The sequence below is a fragment of the Rosa chinensis genome, chromosome 6 (genome assembly GCF_002994745.2).
Source record: "Rosa chinensis cultivar Old Blush chromosome 6, RchiOBHm-V2, whole genome shotgun sequence".
Classification (NCBI taxonomy): Eukaryota; Viridiplantae; Streptophyta; class Magnoliopsida; order Rosales; family Rosaceae; genus Rosa; species Rosa chinensis.
Genome location: NC_037093.1, coordinates 15,543,212 through 15,558,508, shown reverse-complemented (window position 1 = coordinate 15,558,508; position 15,297 = coordinate 15,543,212). Strand labels below are relative to the sequence as shown.

Genomic DNA, 15,297 nt, shown 5'->3' with positions numbered 1-15,297 from the left:
AATGGATAGTTTTGTGCAGTTTCAGAATCACTAGGTGGGTAATTTTTTCTCTGGGATTACTGTCGAAGTTTGTAGGCGACATATATATTTTGATTCAAGATGCAAGTCATGGAACCCTGCAACACTTCCGAATGCTGCTCGCGTTACTTTCGTGCTTTTCAACAGTATTGCAGTCCACTGCTTCTGGATCCATTCTTTCCCTCCTCCACCTATCCCCGTTCTTTCCCTTTCTTGTAGACGAAAACCAGTCCAGTAACAGTAGGATGTCTGGACTCATTACATGGGTTACTGGGCTTGTGTATCAGGCCGAAGGTAAATATGAAAAGGCTGCTGCTCACTTTACTTGCTACAGACTGAGGAGTCATTGGGTTCCTTGGGTTCTGATGGTGTACAATTTGCCATTGCATGTATCATCGAGTGTTATACTTCTGTTTGTGATTGGAAATCATTAGAATCCTGGTCACTGGACTTGCAGACACTACATGCCAAGCATGCTGGGAAGAGTTATTGTGGTGCGCTAACGACAACTGGCAATGAAATTAATGCAATTCATGCCTTGGCACAGTATGATGAGGGTGAATATCAGGCAGCATGGGCATGCCTTGGTTTGACACCTAAAAGTAGCAGTGAGCTCGCACTTGATCCCAAATTGGCCTTGCAAAGAAGTGAGCATATGCTCTTACAGGCAATGCTTTTTCAGAATGGTGAAAAGGAAGATGAGGTGCCACATGAGTTGGAGAAGGCCAGGTCAATGTTGGAGGAAACATTGTCTGTTCTGCCGCTAGTCGCTAGATGGGCTAGAAGAGGCGGTTAAACATGCTACTCAGTTGCACTGCATCTTTGCATTTGAGGAATTTTACAAGATTAAAGGTAGCCAAGATGAACCCAGGCAACTTCAATCTGTGTTAAGTTCATATGTCCAATTTATGCAGCCAGAACTAGGCAGAGTTCATCAAGACTGTGAACCTTGGTTAAAAGTTCTTCGAGTTTATCAAAGCATTTCTCCTGTTTCTCCAGCTACTCTAAACCTCTGTATGAACTTATTAAGTTTGGCCCACAAATGAGGAAACTTACTGTTGGCAAATCGTTTAAACAGCTATCTCAAAGATCACATATTGAGCTGCTCTGGGGAAAGACACCAGGATTTCCTCATCTCGAAACTGCCTTATGGGGGTATCCTGCTAATGCATGCTGAAAACAACTTAGAGGATGCTTTGACCAACCTATGGTCTTTTGCAATGTTTTAAAAAACGCGCCTTGAGGCGCGCCTAAGGCGTCCCAAGCGCAAAACTCTCATAAAAATGAGTCAGTTTTGATGCTAAGGCATAGAAGCGCGAAAGGCGCAAACTAAGGCGTGAAAAGCGCATAAAGCGCTGCTTAAGGCGCCTAAAGCGCATGCGTAGAGAAGAGAAGAGAGAGAGAAAAAAAAAAGGGCCTGGACTTACATGCTTCATCTTTCTGCCATGTTTAGGAATCTACTGTGCGTGTTGATACTGCATAACACCTTGAGCTCAGCAAAGAAGTCTTTTGTTCTAGTAGATCTCATATTCTTAGTTGCAACTTCTACTTATCCTAATATGGCAAAGTAAACAGAACCGTATCTACCCTCCCCAATCTTTCTAGTATCATCAAAGTTATTCGTAGTCTCTTTGATCTCCTCCATAGTATATATAACCGGTCTCTCATTCTCAAAAGTTTCTCCAGCAAGAAGAAATTGATGTGAGTGAACCAATTGAGGCATTAATGTTATAAGATTGAGTTAAGATTTTCCCTTTACCTTCCATTTCCTTTTTAAAAAACTGATGCTTCAGTGAGGAACGTTTCTTCGCACTTGAGTTCACAAGGTTCACATCATCATCAGTTCATCACTCGTGAGTGTTTAGAGAATTGGAAAGAAAAGGTCTAGATGTATAGCTAGTGTTATTAGTTGAATAGGACTCTATCAAATCCTAACAAATGAGGAGTTTAAAAATATTAGCAATCCTTATTGCAATCAAAATGCCTCCTATAAAATAGTATATATTGTTCTATAATCTAGTTATATATAGGTATTTTTTTTTTATTATGTAAGGCTTACGCCTTATGCCTTGAGGCTTACGCCTTGACAAGGCTCTCCCGAAAACACCTCGGGTTGGGCCTTAGCGTTTTAAAACATTGGTCTTTTGTGAGTCCTATCATAATTCCTTCACCATCTGTAGGATTTGATGCTGACAATAGTATTCTGAAAGCCAAGGCACGCGTGAAACTCTCAAATTGGCTTAAACAGAAGTATTCAGATTCAAGGCTAGATGCAGTTATTGTTAAGATGCGATCAGATTTTGATATATATGGCCAATTCCTCATTTCCGAGCAGAGGTGGACCCTCATTTGTCGATGAGATTTTAATCTCTAAACCACCTCTTGGTCCTATTGTTGAGGAGTTTGTGGTACAGCTACAAAGTTGTCTACTCATAACTCATATATGCCCCACAATGGGCAAATCCTGGATTTCTTATGCCTCTTGGTGTTTCAGTCAAGCCAGAGAATCTCTTTTAACCCCACATGAAAATACTCTTCGCTCATGCTCATTTTCTCCTTCCCTTGTTCATGAAGTTCTACCTGAGAGATTCATGCTAACTGAAGATGAGATCATAAAATAAAATCTTTGATTTTACAGCTCTTCCTGAATAAGGATGATGGGGGTTTCACTGCTGAACAGGGAGAGTTGAGCTTTTCTATTGATTCTGCTGCACCAAGAAATGACAATACTGTGATGGCATTGGTTCTGCAAGTAGTGAATATTATTGAAACTGTTTCTGGGGCACCTGGTGTTGAAGACTCAAGTGAAGATTGCTTTTCTGCTGCTCTAGCTTCTCAGTTGATCGAAGATCTGCTTCCTTCATGCCAATATTGGTTTAACTGAAACTGACATAATTTCTGTTGTCAATGATTTAGTAGCTGTGTGGTGGTCTTTGAGGAGGAGAAGGAGAGTGTCTCTCTTTGGCCACGCATCTCAAGATTTTATACAGTATCTTTATTCATCTGCCAAAATTTGCAATAGTGGTTTGGTTGACTCTGGTCCTGAACCTATGAAACAAAAAACTGGCAACTGTACGCTTAGGGCCACATTGTATGTCCTGCATATTCTTCTCAGCTATGGAGCTGAGTTGAAAGATATACTTGAACCTGCGCTTTCAACAGTTCCTTTGTCACCGTGGCAGGTGAGCTGCTATTCCTGGTTTATTTCCCGCCTGCTAATTAACATGAGGATGATTTGATCTCTCTCGGATTACAATCGTCACTTCTAGGAGGTCACCCCCCTGTGGTGACCCGAGAGGGGGGTCCCACAGCGCCGCGACTCCGAGCCAATGAGGAATCGACATGTCACGAATGGCATCTCGATAGCTCATCAACCCGAAACCGCAAGGCCTTTTGAGTTTAGGTTGTTGGTTTACAAAACACTTTCTTGGACAAAAGTCACAAAACATTCTAGCAACCGAACAACATATTTTCGCAAGCGGAATTTAAAGTGAGCTAAAAGATTTGGGCTTACAAGTTACAATAGGAGCCCAATTTGGAAAATAATGAATCACGAAGTAAAAACAAGTATGAGAGACGCGCCCCAGGGTTACGGGTCTCTCGAAATTTTGTAGATGAGCGAATAGAAAACAAATAAACAAATAAATTAGTAAGAAAATAAATAACTAAGTTACTTCAAAATCCGATAAGGGACCAAAACCTTCCTTTTGATAAAACTAAAGAGAAATGTGCCAAGCCGGGCCATGTGCCTCCCCTGTACGCTTGCCGACCACATGCTCGAAACCTGCACACTATAGTAGGGGTGAGCTTTCGTCCTCGCATGGCCACATGCCCAATAGGGGCCGACCCAACCATGCTAGGTTTGAAAAATAATATACTTGAAAATATTTACTACATAATATTGTGCACGTTTATCGAAAAATACTTTTAATAAGAGGCAACCACAAACATTTATTTTCTTTTATAAAGCATATGCAGTATGCTTCACACAATTTGGAGCTCCGAGATACTTACCTGCCGGCCAATATAAATCAAATCGGTGACCGACCTGGTTCGTCCTGAATTCGAGAACCAGCCAACTACTCTGTAGTACTTCCGACTACAAGTAGCGAAAGTGTCCATTTCCTAGCCTTGAGTCTCCTATGACTGGTTCACTGTCTATACTCACTTTTTCTCGACAAACATAGGAGCACGGCCCCCTCCGGAGGTTCACGGTTATCGACACCGTGGGATCCCTAGGAATCTACGCGTCTAGGTCCCATTCACTTTCAGGTCACAAGTACAAACATACAAGGGTACAGTATCTCAACATGCAAGTCTAGCCTCGGTTTTCGCAATAAACAATTATCAGTTATGGAAACACAGATATCACGAGGCATCGACTAATGAACAACCAAAAACGTACTTGCAGGCAACATATTATTATACTAGGGCATTCCACATATAGAAAAGCCTCTAACAAGGAAGGGACAGCTCACCCTACCTGGATATGCCGGCGTATTCCACACTCTGACGCTTTCCGCTTAAGCTTCCTTAACGATCGTGTTTCCTAAACCAATACTTAGTTTGTAAGTAATTATCCAGGTAAACGTCATGATCAACTTTAAGTAATCGCGCACACTAAATCCTTTTTATTTCAATGAGGCCATTAATTACTTCTTTCAACCTTTACCAATTTAGGAAACTAACTTCTTTCTAAAAAAGGAAAACGTCCTTATCACTCCGCTAAACTTTCGCCAATCCGAGCGACCAAAGTCGAGTCGATCCTCACGTTTTACGAGGTCGGTCAACCTTGGTCAACTCTCGAAGTTGACTTTTGACTTTTGACCAAATAATTCCTTTATTTACCATTATCTCTTATTTATTAAAAATAAATAAGTAAATAATTATAAATAAAGTTTTACTTTCACTTTTACCAATTTACTTCTCCTTTTTCACCTTTTCACTTTTACCATGAATTTCACCTCCATACTTACACTTTTACCTTTTACCCCCTTTTAACCGAATTTACCTTTACTTTCACCTTCTTCACTTTTTTACCAATTTACCAAGGTAAAACTCATTTAATCAAACTTTTACCATTTTCTTCATTTTCTTTTTCTTCCAAAAACAAACACATTTCTTTTCTTCTTCCTTTTCTTTTTTCTTTTGGCCAAAACTACACAACAATAATCACCAAAATCTTCAACACCAATTTCCAATCCTTTGAAAATTAGACCAATAAAATCCTACTAATTAAACTCTCTTCAAATATCTAATTTTCACAATTTTTCCAACAACAACAATATCTCAACATAATCAAAATCAACCAAATAAATTCCAAAAATTCTAGGGTTTGTCCAAAACCCATTCCTTACCCTTTCTTCTTCAAAACTCATGGCCTAATCCTCCTCATTGGCCTTCTTCACCTACAAATTCGTCCAACATCAATACCACAACCAAAAATCTCGAAACAAGGTTGCATGGATAGATCCTTACCACAAATCCTTGCCAAACCCATAGCCTAGCCTCTTGATTTAGGGAAAATCGGGTTCATGCACCAAAAATCAAAAATGGAAATCAAAAACTCGAATTTGATAAGAAAGATGTATAGATCGAAGGAATAGAGGCTAGATTAGGATGGATAATACCTTGATTTGAACTTGGAAAGAAGAAATCACAAAAAGCCCCAATTTAGCTTCGGGTTCTAAGGTTTTTGGAGGGTTGGATGGCCAAATTTCTTGATTTTGGTTGGAGAAATGGAAAGAGGGAAGGAAGAGAAGAAAATCTGGAAATTTTGGTGAGGATTGGGATTCCGGCGACGGCGGCGGCGATTTCCGGCGAGAGGGTAGAGAGAGAGTCTCGGGTAGAGAGAGAGAGAGCTGAAGGAAAATGAGGAAGAGGCTAGGGTTTGGAGAGAGTGTTTGGCTTTTATACCTCTCCCTAATTTAATTATGAAAAGTCTAATTCGCCCCTCTTTTTGGGCCAATGGGCTTGGGCTGCTCCTATTGCATTTTTCTTTTAATTTCCTCAAGCCCAATTCGAAAATACATCTTCAAACATCCTTATTTCTCCGACACTTCACCGAATCCATTCGAGAAATTTTTCCGGGCTTGTCCTAAGCCTCGATACTTTAAAAATAGTTTCCTAGACCCAAATTGGATTTTCTCTAATTTCTTAATCCTTTTAATGGCCTCAAAATTTTAATCTAATCTCGAATACATTCGTACCTTACGAATACATAATTTCATACATTATGCGACAAATTAAAATAACAAGAAAAAGTACGGGGGTCTACAGAGCTCGTAACTTTTCTTTTGTTCATTTTTTGTCGGAAATTTCCTAGATCAATTCTTGACTTCGTCTTAGGCCCAAATGAAAGAACATTGGCCCAAACTTAAATTGTCGGCCCAATAGGTGGTCTCGACACCAAAACAATTTCAAAAATCGATTTCTTCACTTAAATCACCTTGCAAAAATCTTATTGGCGAAAAATTACATTCTAAAAATTAAACAAAATTATCGGGGGCTCACACCCCCCCCCCCAAAAAAAATTGTTTGCTCGGTTAAGTTCTCATCCTGAGCAAGTGGTAAGGAAGCAGTTGGAGGGCTTATTGATGATGCTAGCCAAACAATCTCCTTGGTCCATAGTCTACCCGACATTAGCTGATGTGAATGCTTACGAAGAGAAGCCTTCGGAGGAGCTCCAACACATACTTGGTTGTTTGTTAACAAACTTTCTTTCAAGATTCAGTGTGTCAGAATATTTCTAACATAAATTATATATATATATATATATAGGGGAAATGATCATTTACCCAATTTTAGCTTAAAAATTGCCCACTTACCCAAACACTCTAAGAAATTATTTCCCTAATACCCAATTAAGTATTTTTTTATTCCTTTTTATTTATTTTTGGGACAATTTTGCCCTCTCCTTCTTTGGCACTTAGTGAGAGAAGTCATCGGAGACCCAATAAACATATTATTGCTCCCCAATAACAAGTTTATTGGGGATCAATGATTAGTGAAAAATGAAGATGTTTTGAATTTTGAAAGCTTTCGGAGGTTTATCCAAATAAATAATTTTATTATTGCCCCACTAAACATTTTATTGCCCCCAAGTAATCTTATTATTGCCTCTCAATAATCGTATTATTGCCTCCCAATAATCTTATTATTGTCAACCAAACCCCAATAGACCACTATCAGCCATGTATTGCTTCCCAATAGACGCCTATTGCCCCCAAATAGACATTCAAACTTTTTTTTTTCTTTCCTTCTGCCCCAATACTTAAAAAAAAAAAAAAAAACTGATTTGGGCACCCATACCCATGTCTTCACCGGCCATTTTGCAAAGACTCCGATTGCAACCGTAAAACTGATAAATCTTGAAAACGGCCAGAACATATTAATCTCGACTCCGGTTGACCATTTTACCCACAATTCCAGTCATTTTGTAACGACTCCGGTTGACCATTTGCCTTCACACTGATTTGACTCTGATTGCAACGACTCCGGTTGCAGCCAGGGACCGGAGATACAATCAAGTTGCTATTTCCGTGATGATCGGTCGCTGGTGAGAGAGACAGAAGCAAATCGAAGACGTACCTGATTCTACTGGCGGTCGTTGACTCCTTTAGAAGGTCCAGCTCCGCCTCGCCGAGCTTCTCAGTGACGAGGACCGTCGGCTTGGCGTCGAGCCTGGCCGCGGAGAGCACGACGACGAGTTTTGGCGCGGCGATGGCGACAGCCGGCGTCGTGGGAGTCCTGTTGGAGGGATGGAGGGAGGGAGAGAGAGATCCGGCGTCGTCTAGAGAGAGAGAGAGAGAGTTTGGGAGGAGAGAGATCGATGAGTTTCAATTTAATTAATAGGGGCAAAACTGACAATAGATGTTAGATTGGGTAAATGAGGTTAAAAAATTCTTAGTGGAGTAAGTGAACAATTTTTAAACTGAAATTGGGTAAGTGGTCACGACCCCATATATAATGTGGGTTTTGGTAAGCATCACTACAAAAAAAAATTGCAATGGCCACGGCGCAATGCCGTCGCAAAAGCCTCTTTTGCCGTCGCAAAAGAGTATTGGCGACGGCTCTGCGACGGCAATGCTTCCGACGCCGTTGGTGGCGTCGCCAATGTTATTTGCCACGGCAATTCCCCGTCGCAAGACTATTAGCGACGGCAAAATGTCGTCGCAAATACCAATGGCGACGCCACCAACCGCTACTGAAGTTTTTTGCCGTCGCCAAAAGTCATTTGCTACGGCAAAAATGCCGTCGCAAAAATATTTTTTATGAATAAAAAAAAATTTGACATGCAAATATGCATGCCAATTTTTTTTTTTTATTATTATTTTTTTTATGAATAAAACTATACAAAAGGAATGAAGCTTATATAAAAAGAAATGTTACACTTTAATTTTCCTCATGAATGTTACAAAAGGAATGGAGCTTCTACCAAAATTTACAAGATTAAGCTTTACAAGTTAGTTATTTTCCTCTACTTCAAGATAAACTTTGCAGGATCTTCCTTGATCTACTTCACATACCAATTACTCTAGTGTTGTTGCAAGCCTCCTATAACAGAAAGTCAGAAATCTTCAAGCAGTCATTAAAGAAACAAAAAGCTAGAAAATTAATGGGAGATGTACATGACACAGATATTGTTCATACCAGTAAATACAATTAATGCTTCACTTGAACTCTTAATTACTTTTTGACATTTTGAGTCAGCAAGTATGTGAAGTAGTTCACCTAGTCTTTCTTCGACATTAAAGCTAGAGTAGTTGATTTGAAGAATGCTAAATCCATAGTTCCATACTTACCTCGAAATATATGTCTGAATTTCCATTCATTATCATGAAGATCCAGGGTACCTTAAAATGAACTCGGAGATCGCTGCCACTGGCTTTTTGCAGGCTGATTTATCATTGCAAAACAATAAAACCATTAGATTTTCATGAACACTCAATAACTAAAACTTATACTAATTTCTTTAAGGCTAAGAAACAAACACGTTAATTAAAACTCATCATAAACCCACATCATATATAAGTGATCACTATAGAAACTAACCCAAAACCAAAACTCATTATAAACCCACATCAACCGAGCTCACAACTATCTTACCCTTCTTCAAATTTAAACACAAAACCCATTCATGGCAATTGTGGGATTCTGTATCTTGGCATATCATATAGTCATTGGATTCATGTTTAGTGTTTATCTAGGATGTGGTTAGTTTAAGAAGTAGGCCGGCCATGGCCAAGTTTACCATTCCGGGAATGCTACTGGAACTATGCTTGCTAGGCCAAAGCCAATGCTTAGAATAAACTGCAATACTTCTAAATTTAATTGAAAACCAGAAGAAAAGAAGAGAAAAGAAATAAGGAATGTTTTATTTCTTTTGACTTTTGCAATACGTTCTACATAGAAACAAATATGTAATGAACCTTGACATCCGGACGAATATGATTCAATTCATATGCATAAGTCTAAGTTACATGCACTGTAAATAGAATTCCAAGTTACATGCATAGGTCTCAAATGACAAACAGGACGTGCTCATAATAGTACATGTGTCTCTAGGTTGATGAAAGAAGAGCTAATAGTATAGTTATCACAACTCCCAATCGTATAAATGCATCAATAGAACATAAGTATTTCATGACAGCTATGAATGAACAAACATGTATATTCAAAAAGTAAAAGTGTAAACATCAATTGATCTGTAGAAACGATCATGATAAAGGAGGTATATATTCACCTCTCTTTGATGAGCAACTCCAAATTGGACAGACCAGAGAAATTCTACAAAAAAAAAATTTTAAAAATCCAACAATAAGTATTGTATTTGTATCATAACAAATGTTATATCATACAACCTAGCTCTGTTATATCATAATCAAGTGTTGCAAGGATACATTCAATCCGAGACTTAAAATTACAACATACCTCATACTTGTAAGGAAATGCTTACTCTATATTTGAGTACATTGGGTCGACGTTCTGATTTCTAAATTGACTTATCATTCTCTTTTATGATTCCATCTCCATCGAAGGAGGCAAAGTAGAAAGCCCGAAAGAAAAAAAATGTAGATTATTTACCTTGGCAACTATAAGATAAATTGAAGGGTCCGGCTCTTTTTCCTTCACATCATCACCTGCATAAAAAACAACAGAAATTATTGAAGTTAAATATCTGACTCTCTTAAATAACCAATTCGATCAAATCAGCTCAATCAGGAAGCGTTATTACTGAAACAAAAAGGTTCCTGAACAGTGTCACAATGCATTAAGGTGGTATTTGTTACGTGGGACTATTATCCTCCACCTTATTCCCTATAATAGTATAGGACTCTTCTAACCTGGGATATGCTATGTTAATACTTGACCCATGTTTGGTACTGCTTAGGACTAAAGAGCAGAATAGTCAAAATAGTCCTATCCCATGTTTGTTTGTGTATTGAACTAAAAGTTGGTAATTTATAGAGACATAAACGATTTTATGAGTTTGTGAGAAGAAAAGAAAATTGGAATGAGAAAGCTGAAGACAAATCCTAATATGAAGACAAATCCATAAATTGTATCCCTTACGTGACCAGTTACAGTTACTTGGTCAGTGACATGGTCAGTTACGTGACCAGTTATAGTTACTTGGTCAGTGACATGGTCAGTTACGTGACCAGTTACAGTTACTTGGTCAGTGACATGGTTAGTTACTTGACCAGTGACATGGTCAGTTACTTGACCAGTGACATGACCAGTTACAGTTACTTGGTCAGTGAGGTCAGTTACTTGACCAGTTACAGTTACTTGGTCAGTGACATGGTCAGTTACTTGACCAGTTACATGGTCAGTTACTTGACCAGTGACATGGTCAGTTACTTGACCAGTTACTTGGTCAGTGACATGGTCAGTTACTTGACCAGTTACATGACCAGTTACAATTACTTGGTCAGTGACATGGTCAGTGACATGGTCAGTTACTTGACCAGTTACATGACCAGTTACAGTTACTTGGTCAGTGACATAGTCAGTTACATGATCAGTTACGTGACAAGTTACATGACCAGTTACAGTTACTTGACCCAGAATTGATCAACATCCAAAATCAATGAAAATAAACAACCAAAGAAGAAGATAAAAACACAGACGTTGTTAAAAGAAAGAAAAAAAAACCCAGAATTGATCAACATCCAAAATCAATGAAAACAACCAACCAAAGAAGAAAATAAAAACACAGACATTGTTAAAAGAAAAAAAAACCAATCTTGAAATTGATCAATTCTTAGCAAATCAAGCTACCCAGATACCAATTGTTACAACCCATAAACAATTGTTAATAGAAAATCAATCCATAGTCTTTAATTTAACAAATCACAGTAGATACATGAGAAGAAGAAGCTAGACGGGGTTGAAGGGAAGAGGGAATCAGAATCACAGTAGCCCCACACACGTACACCGCAAGTTCAAAGGAAAAAAATCATACAGGACAGAACTTATCTATAGTCATGTTTTCAGTTTGAGGACCTAAGAACCTACATCAAAGATAAATACAAAATAAAAAAAATAGTAGAGTTAAGTAACAAATAAATTACATTGCCCTGAGCTTAATATACTGTAAGAGACAGATAGAAGCACCTTGAGTCCAAATTAATTACATTCCATGAGAGAAGCCTTTGTCACAATAGCAATACTTGTGCAATTGTTATCGAACTTGTGCAATTGTTATCATCGATCACCATGTTCGATAACAATTGCAGCAATACTTGTGATATTAGACTTACATATTGATGTGAATAGCATTCTTCTAGACCCATGGTTGTTGTTTTCTCTACAAACCTGCTTAAGTGTTAACAAGAAATCCATATAAGAACGTTAATATTCAGTCTATTTTAACATACTAAAATTCAAGGACTGACAAAGGTGTGAAAGCCTTTCAAACAGATTGTTTCGTAACAAGGTTGCTGCAAATTTGAGAAAATTTCAGAAGACTGGTAGCAAGAAAGAAAAATTCACCAACAACTACTCTTTTAAGTGATTTCATGCAAAACTCTCCAGATTTGAAGTAGACATGTAAAGCTACTATTTTGCAAAATTTCAGGTCATTCGCAGTTCAAATGAGTGGTCAAACAAGAATCCAAAGTAACAGAAAATACTGATTTCTGCAGAAATTCTGAAACAGTGCAGTAATTTCAAAATGGCATAAGTATTTCATTTTAACTCCGTTTTTCATGAAACCAAGCTCAAAATGATCATTGAAGAGTCTATTTTAAGCTATCAAAAACTGAGAGTAAAACAAGAAGTATAGGGTTTTCGAAAATCATGGAATAGCCCACTGGTTCAGCTTGGGTGCTGTCTTTGAGGCATAACTTCAAACACATGGTGTGCAGTAATTGAACATTCTAAATAAGCAACAAACAAAATTGAAAAGAAAAATACTAGAGGGTAAGACATAATCGGAATACTAGTGGGTTCATGAAAGCCATACCTGAAGCAACAAATCGATATCCCTAGGCAAAGTGGGTTCTTGGCCAGGAAAGTAAGGATATTTACCAGCAGCCTAAAAACCCAAAATCCAATCCCAATTTAACTTACCCAAAAAGAAAAGAAAAAATCTACACTAGAAAAAGAGTAGAAAACTGAGTTGGGTTACCTTCTGAGGAAAAGCCCAAACATGGAGATGTGAATTTATTACTTTGGTGCTCTGGGCTCCCCTACAGCCATTGTTGCAGCAGATAGTTTGGACTGGGTTTTTCATGTGAATCTATGCGAGAATACACCGACCTAATTCTAATTCATGTGCCACCAAACTGAATTCAGAGGAAGATGAAGATAAAAGGTGTTAACCTAAAAGAAGCTACACTTGACGAACGAGAGAGGAGAGAGGTTACCGATTCGCTGCCAAGCCGGGGAGGGCAGGATACAACATGCACAGCGGCCATGGCTTCCTTTGGTCTGTGAGAGAGCCGCCAAGGAGGTAAAGATGGAGGTCGATCTGAGCCATTTGCAAGTATAGATCTGAGATGAGATGACATGAATCCTAAGGCCAGCGAATCATCAACTACATGAATTTCACAACCTGATTTGGGGTTTTTGATTCCATTCAAATTTGATTCCACAATGTAAAGGAAAATTGGTGAGATTAGGGTTTGAAGAACTTACTGGAATTGAATCAACGGTAGAGATTTTTGGGCGGCGGGAGAGAGAGGGCTCCGCTCTACGCCCCTCTCGAAGTCGTCGATCGTATCCGGAGAAAGGAGAAGAGGAGAGAGAGAAGGGGTTTAGAGAGTGAGCGTCACACCGATGGGAACCATTTCCTTAATAAAAATGAAAAATAAAAATGACAAAAGGCAACTAATGCACCTGAAGAAAGCTAAAAAAAGCTACGGCAACTATAGCGTAGCAAGAATCGGGACAAATTTAACTACGGCATTAAAGATGCCGTCGCAATTGTATCAGTTTTTATGCCACGGCGTTAATTTGCCGTCGCAAACCAATTTTAATTTTGCGACGCCTTGTTTCCCGTAGCAAATTTATGACCAATGGCGACGACATTTTTGCGCCGACGCTAACTGCGGTGGCCATTGCAATTTTTTTTTGTAGTGCATTTAAAATCCAAGAGTGCCCTTTGTTAAATAAATATTGAATGGCAGCAGTTATAAAATTGTATTAACAATACATATGAAGAGAATTTCTCTCACATGGCATGTGGGTCCATGAAAAAGTAAGACTTCAAAAACATTTTTTTTTAATTAATTAGGTTTTAATTTTTACTTGACTTTTTAAAAACTCTTTGATCTTGACCCAATACAGAAGAAAACGAAAAAAAGAAGAAGATATTTTTTTTCAACAAAAAATTGTTTAATGAATGGAAATTCGCTTGCAGGGATAGGTTCAACAAGATATTTTATGCTCATGTCAAGGTTCACATTAGATCTGAAATTTTGAGGACAGGGATCGTTCACATTAGATCTGAAATTTTGAGAACAAGGTCATCATTAGGAACTACAAAAGGCACAAGAAAACTTCTGAATAAATAACAAAATAGTAATTACTATATTCTAATGCTTCTGTATGCATTAGACGTTCTAGTCATATTATGTTCTTTTTATAAAAGTTATTTGACTTATATTTGAAAAGCCTGTTAATTGTGCTAAACTTTATTCACTCAGATTCCAAATAATCACTTGCTTGAACATGAAATATTAGATGTTTTAAGCATGATCATGTTACATGCAGAGTAAACTATACCAAGATTGATTCAGGATGTGCAGCTCGTGATAAATGAGCTAGGAAATGTCACTGTTCTTTGTGAGGAGCTATGGCTCAGCATACTCCAAGATCTTCACACAGGTATGTTTGGCCTCGCTTATATGAGGCCTTGTTTGCAATATCATTTTTGGGTGATGTATAAAATTCTGAGAGAAGGTGAATCTTCTCTTGTCAATCTTATGTAATTTGTATACGAAGTTATATATATCAGTGACTAATATGCAGGCCTTAATCACAAATGAGCTGCCTACATGCATGTTACGTTCTGATTCCTGAGTATTTGTCCACCAAACAACACCATCTTTTCACCATATTTAGTTTTTTTTTGGGTCTTAATTTGCTTTCAGATGTGACGAGGCGCATAAATGTACTGAAGGAGGAAGCTGCACGAATTGTACTCTTAGCCATAGTGAGAAGAACAAGATAATTAAATGCTGCTAAATACTCCGCTATGATGGCTCCTATTGTTGTGGCCTTAGAACGTCGTCTGTCTTCCACATCTCGGAAACCTGAAACACCTCATGAGGTATGGTTCCATGGGGAGTATAAAGATCGGTTGAAATCAGCCATCATAGCCTTCAAGACACATCCGGCATGTGCTACAGCACTTGGAGATGCTTGGCGTCCATTTGATACCATTGCTGCCTCCTTAGCATCTTATCAAAGGAAGTCATCAATTTGTTTAAGAGAAGTCGTACCACAATTGGCTCTACTATCATCATTTGATGTTCCAATGCCTGGTCTTGAAAAGCAAGATACAGTCTCTGAATCTGACAGAGGTCTCAGTGCTAATCTCCAAGGAATTGTTACCATTGCTTCTTTCGCTGCGGATGCAGCTATCATATCAATCAAGACTAAGCCTAAGAAACTTGTTTTCTTGGTTCTGATGGTCAAAAGCACACATATCTTTTGAAAGGCAGGGAAGATCTCCGGTTTGATGCCAGAATCATGCAGCTCTTGCAAGCTATCAACTGTTTTCTGCATTCCTCAGTGGCAACTCATAGTCACTTTCTTGGTATTCGC

General features: G+C 38.5%; 2 long non-coding RNA genes across 3 annotated transcripts; both read right to left on the bottom strand.

Annotated features, from left to right (window-relative positions):
- Positions 1-4,470: 4,470 nt before the first annotated feature.
- LOC112174589 lies at positions 4,471-5,823 on the bottom strand. Of its 2 annotated transcripts, XR_005801130.1 has the most exons (4): positions 5,649-5,823; positions 5,497-5,528; positions 5,376-5,426; positions 4,471-4,567 (listed from the first exon to the last, which is right to left on the bottom strand). It is a non-coding gene; the product is annotated as an uncharacterized LOC112174589 (long non-coding RNA). The 2 variants fall into 2 exon arrangements; XR_002926077.2 differs by lacking the exon at positions 4,471-4,567 and having other exon boundaries at positions 5,331-5,426.
- Positions 5,824-8,393: 2,570 nt separating this feature from the next.
- On the bottom strand, positions 8,394-10,060 carry LOC121049748. The gene is made up of 3 exons (XR_005801223.1): positions 9,764-10,060; positions 8,823-8,916; positions 8,394-8,574 (listed from the first exon to the last, which is right to left on the bottom strand). It is a non-coding gene; the product is annotated as an uncharacterized LOC121049748 (long non-coding RNA).
- Between the last annotated feature and the right edge of the window lie 5,237 nt (positions 10,061-15,297).